The sequence below is a fragment of the Schistocerca piceifrons genome, chromosome X, assembly GCF_021461385.2.
Source record: "Schistocerca piceifrons isolate TAMUIC-IGC-003096 chromosome X, iqSchPice1.1, whole genome shotgun sequence".
NCBI lineage: Eukaryota > Metazoa > Arthropoda > Insecta > Orthoptera > Acrididae > Schistocerca > Schistocerca piceifrons.
Window position 1 is genome coordinate 692,329,196 of NC_060149.1, and position 6,000 is coordinate 692,335,195.

A 6,000-nucleotide genomic window follows, 5' to 3' on the forward strand; every position below is an offset into this window, starting at 1 on the left:
AAAATCCTGAAATTTGTTTTTCAGAGTGAATGCATTTTTATATGATCCTGAAGATACACATGCAAATGCAGATACATGAGACAGATAAACGTCTCACAGCTAAGAAAAAAATATTAACTATATACAACATTTTGTAATGGTAATGGAGTGACACACATGCGGTAACACAATGACATAAATGGGGTGACAGAATGACAATAACTTTATAACTGTATTTGACTGACATGCCTTACGATGTAGGTCAAATACATTTATATGCTGGCTATACTCCAATTTTGTATGTTGGTTATAGTGTTAGTAAAAAAAATGGTTCAAATTGCTCTGAGCACTATGGGACTTAACTTCTGAGGTCATCATTCCCCTAGAACTTAGAAGTACTTGAACCTAACTAACCTAAGGACAGCACACACATCCATGCCCAAGGCAGGATTCGAACCTGCGACCGTAACGTTCGCGCGGTTCCAGACTGTTGCGCCTAGAACCGCTCGGCCACTTGGCCAGCTAGTGTTAGTAAAAACTGGAGGGGGAGTGGAGAAGTCCCAAAAACCAAGAATGTACTTTCCAGAGAGAAGAAACATATTCAGTGAGTATGAACAGTATCTGCTGAAAGGTGAGTTAATAAATTTCTTTAGTAAAGATTACAATGAAATGACTAAATGGCTGCATATTACATACAGAATAGAGTTAGGCCAATTATTTTGATAAGCAGTATTTCTTCTTCCATAACCTATGCCGTGTCTGGGAAGTGATGGCAATGCCAAATTATAAGAAAAACTCAATCCTGCCAATAGTAAAAAAAGTTGTCTTGGAATTAGCTGCTTCTCATGGAGTTTTAGTAAAATAACAACAGGAGAAAAATCAGATTCAACACCTAAATTCAGGCACAGAAGAAGCTGTTGCTGCTTTTTATGTTCGAGATGACATTTCATGGTAAACTCCTGGAATGAAAGATTATGTGATAATGAAGGATAAGGAAAGTAGAAAAACCAAAGTCCATAACAGGTACATGATCATGACATTGAAAGAAGCACATGCTATATATCAAGAGGAATTCCCAGACAAGCCATTAAAATTTGTCCAAGTTCTGTGCATTGAGACAAACGTTTGTGTGCACCTTACAGGGTACACTGCACAATGTGTGTGTGTGTGTGTGTGTGTGTGCAGCTACCACAAGAACGTAAAACTATTTTAGACAGTTATTAACGAAATTGTTCCAAAAGTGTAAACCACATTTTCTGACTTCATTAGCACAATAGTCTGCCATCAAAAGAAACAAGTTTGCATGATGTCAAAAGTGTGCAAATGTATCTTTGAAAGATAAGTATTCTTTGGATGAGAACTTAATGAAGAAGCTGATCAAATGGGCCCAATGGCAAACAGTGAACCGGCAAATCACTCTGAAAGAGATTCATGGTACTGTGGGTCAGAGTCTTGATGATCTTTCAAACATGCTACCCCAATTCTTACAACATACATTTATTAAAAGACAACAATCAAATTTTTCTGAAAACAAAAACCATTCTACAAACAAGAACATCTTGGTGCAAGTAGATTTTGCAAAATATTTTACTGTTCAACTGCAGAATGAAGTCCAGAGCACCCATTGGTCAAAACCACAAGTCACTTTGTTTACAGCATATGTCTGGGACCCACAAAACAGTGGATATTCTTGTGCTGTTGTTAGTGATGAACTTGATCATAATAAATATTCAGTGTATGCTTACCTAAGTAAGATTGTACAGCACATTATATCCATGTACCCAGAGGTATAATCTGTCACATTCAAGAGTGATGGTGCAGCCAGTCAATTTAAGCAGCATTTCCTGTTTGCCAACTTCACATATTTCAAAGAAACCTATAGAATAAATATTTCATGGGACTTCTTAGTCACATCACATGGCAAATGTTTCATGGATGGGATTGGTGGAACTGTAAAGCATGCAGTCGGCAATATCTGCAAGGCTGGGAAACACACACTATCTGGTGCTGAGGACTTTGCAAAAATTGCATGTGAAAGATGTTGTGGCATAAACATTTTTTATATCTCTGACTTGCAAATTCCAGAGATTAAGGATGAATTAGATCAAATGTGGATGGGAATAGTTCCAACAGACCAGAACAAAACCCTCCATGCTGTTACAACTACTGCTCCGAATATTATTGAGTGCAAGCATTACTCACTATGTCCCCAGAGGTTTGTGCACAATTTCAAAAAGCGATCTTCAGTGAAAGAAAATTCACAGGAATTAACATCATACGGCCTTCCATCAAGGGGATTTTGCTCTGGTTTCCTATGCTGGAAGAAACAGATGAAGATTTTTTGTGGGGCAGATGATTTATGTTGAAGATGGTAACGAAACTTCATTTATTAGAATGAATGATGCAAATGGAAACATGTTTACATTTCCCTCAAAGGAAGATAAATGTTGGGTAAAAAAAGGACCAAATTGTAGCGAAACTAGCTGCACCTACTATAGATCAGAGGAATAAGTACATTTGCCCTACCCAACCAGCAGTGCACAATAAAATGTAATTTTCAAGTGAAAGTGTCATTCCGTTACTATTAAGAGTCATTCCACTACCAGAACTTTTTTAAAATTTTGTTAGTAAAATATTAGTTTAATGCATGTATCTTCTATGCCATTTTGTTTCCCATTTATTCCTCTTCATAACATGGTTTTTGTGATTTTTTTTAGGAAATGGGTGAGCTGAATTATTGTTGCATTATACATGGGAACAATATGAGTGTCTGAACTACATCATTCCATTACCAGAACGTTTTTTTTTTTTTTTTTCATCTCACTATATGAATGAAACTTATACTATTAAATTAAATAAACTGTGTTCCTTGGCTTATGTAGAAAATACAGTATTAAATTTTTTGTCTCTTATCACGATTCTTGGTCTTTTCTATGCTTAAGCGTGAAAACAATCACTGAGTGTCATTCTGTTACTCATGGAACTACTCAGTTACTGATAGGCATGGAGTCAGTCTTCTTTATTGAGAAGTCTAACAATTGCACATTTCAATTTACCTCGGAAAACACCTTTATATGAACGGCCCTGATGACCTACCTCATTTCAGATGGGGATGTGAGATTTTTATCTCACAACATGGTGTCTGTATTGCTTTTATGGTGTACTGTTTTGATTCCTCTTCTGAACTATTTAACCAATTTTTCAAATAGTTTTAAAAAGTATTTATCAAAAATATCTGCTATACATGAACGGTCTTTCACAATGATCTCACTCCCTTTAGCAGAAGAAATGCCATCATCTATGGCTTTTTCCCTGACCCTCTTTTAACAATATTCCACACTGATTTGATCTTATTGTCTGAGCTGCTAATTTCAGGCAAGATGTGCATACCCCTGGATATTTGACTTTTCTTAACTGGTTACTGTACTGTTTATAATATAAAAGTACTTCTAGTGGCTATTTGATATATGTCCATTTTTTGTTGTGGAGAGGCTCTGATTCAATGACTTCCATTTATTACACTCAACTATCTTTTTAGGATAACTTCTTTCAAAAATGGATATAAACTCATTAAGAAGTATGTTGATTTTGGAGCTGGCATTAGGCTCATTGTAAACTTCACTCCAGTCAATAATTTTTAAGCTTTCTGCAAAATATTTAGTAGTTTTGTCATTAATCAGTCCCACTAACTTCATTGTGTTTTTCTGGTCTGTCCATGGGGCTAAGTTATGTAATGCAACTAAGTACATTATTATCTGACAATTCATTTACCACAAGATAGGCATGTGTTTCTTTAATTTCTGCATATCAATTAATACATTCTCTATAAGGGTACTAATATCTTGAGCAACTTGGGTAGGGAAATTTATGAGACAAGAAATTATATGTGGCTGATAACACATCTAAATCACTCTTCTTGTCATATTCCTTCAAGAAATTTATCTTAAAGTTGTAAGTTAATAATCGCATTCTCCTGTGTAACAGACAGCACAACAAAACCATCAACATTTGTCACCAAAATTTCTGAATCATCCAGTAGAGAGCTGTATACTGTAACCTAAACAATTATTAAATTTCCCAATACTAACTCACAAGCACATGCTTATATGTCTTGATTTATGCAGAATTTATTTATTTCTACATTTTCATGTTTATGTTCCTTTCTTCAAAATGTGACAACAACTCCTTCACCCATTTTGGATCTAAGCTACATGAATATGCAGCTAATTTATAGCCACTTACATAAAATTTTCTATCCCTGCAGCAATATGGTGTCCAAACAGACATACAATTTTAACATCTCATTTACTTCATTTCTTATCCCTCCCACTCCTAACATTCAGACAAAGCAAGTTGGTTACACCTTCTTTCTCTTATTATTATAAGCTGAACTGGGAATCTCAGTCATATTAATTTCCTTTCACAATATCTGCCTGAATTTGACCTAAATACAATTTCTCACCTGACTCCAATAACTACAGGGATTTGCTTTTGTGGGCTTTTAGGTTCCATTGTATTTTCTGCGAATGGATTTGCTAATGTTTCCTTGCCCTTACTACTCAGGTGTAGGCCATGAACAGGCTATCCTCATCTCACAATAGCAACTATTGGGGCAGCACCAATTTCAGAATTTGCATTTACCTGAAGAAACCAGTCAGCTACATATTTAGCCTACCTCCATGAAACCTGATTTAACTGATGACTGCTCATGGCGCCATAGAATCTCCACAAAACCCACATTTGTGTGCTCAGTAACTGCCTTTAATTTTCCCATGTCACCCCAATGCTGGATCTTAGGAGTCTTGGCAGGCAGTTTACAGCTTTTACAGCTTCCCCAGCTATCAACTACTGATCATCTTTGTTGAAATCCTTACACATTTATCGTAAATATTCTGTTACCTGGCACTTCGATTCACACCATTTGTGTCCGTGTATTCTCACCCATTTTCCCCTGTATCTCCTGATCTACACTCCTTTTCCCAGTGTCCTTTCTGTTTTTCCCACTTCAGATTTGTAATTAAGAGCTGAGTGAATGATTATACTGTAAAACACGGTTGTGCAAAGTGATTCAAATGATTACGGCGGTTCAAAGTCATTTAACAGATGTATTCACAACAACCAGTATCACTGAGATGCTGGAAATGTTAATTCGAGACAATATTGTACTTTATGCCATTTCTTGGCCTCCGTATCAAAAAATAATTATAATAATAATAATAATAATAAAAAGCATTCTAGAACTACCATATTTGCAACAACTGAGATGTATTTGATTCAATAAACACGAAGTAAAAATAAATGTACCTTCACCTCAATAACTCAGAAACCTTATCGTCTCAGTTCAAAGAGTCCGATACACAAATCGCAACTGAACCAAGCAGTATTGTTAAGCCGAATATAGGAAAGAAAAATGGTAAAAGTCTTACCGTACTTGTTACTACCGCTGATCAATAACAAAACCAGCAATATGGGGCAGGATCCACCCACAAGTAAGAATCCTAAGCTCAAATATAAACGTTGAGCAATATCTGAACCTTCAAAATAATTTGGGCGGATCCACATCCTGAAGACTTCGCGCTTGTTTTCAATAAATGCATCATATGTGGTCTATCGCAATGATGTCTAATTGCAACTAGTAATGATTAACACTAAACTTCACGGGGCTGAATCACACCATACGAAAAATATCCAACAACAACAAATCCAATAACTGTCTTACTCGTTCACTCAAGTCAAGCTCCCAGTCTCTACTGTTTATTTGGATCCTACCGCTTCTCCAAAGATTATTACTAACAACAACAAGTAAACAATGCGCAAGGTATCAAAGTTTGTATACCACACACGCATTAATTTCACTGTATATTTCTTCCTTTACCGTGGGAATTTATTTTCATAGTCATGGGTTACTTTATCCATTATTCATTTTAAAATTATTAAAATATAATATAGTCATAAAATATACTGGGAAAGAAATTTTGTTGTAAAATGTTAAATAATGAGAGAACAAATTATGGAGAGATG

General features: G+C 35.6%; 1 protein-coding gene across 4 annotated transcripts in view; it reads right to left on the reverse strand.

The window, feature by feature from the left end:
* LOC124722087 (protein lap1) overlaps positions 1–5,732 on the reverse strand; it is a 152,130-nt gene extending 146,398 nt beyond the window's left edge. For all 4 annotated transcript variants that reach the window (XR_007006440.1, XM_047247285.1, XM_047247283.1 and 1 more), the window contains exon 1: positions 5,406–5,732. The gene's annotated coding sequence lies outside the window, so the exon portion shown is untranslated. The remainder of the gene's footprint in view (positions 1–5,405) is intronic.
* Positions 5,733–6,000: the final 268 nt, after the last annotated feature.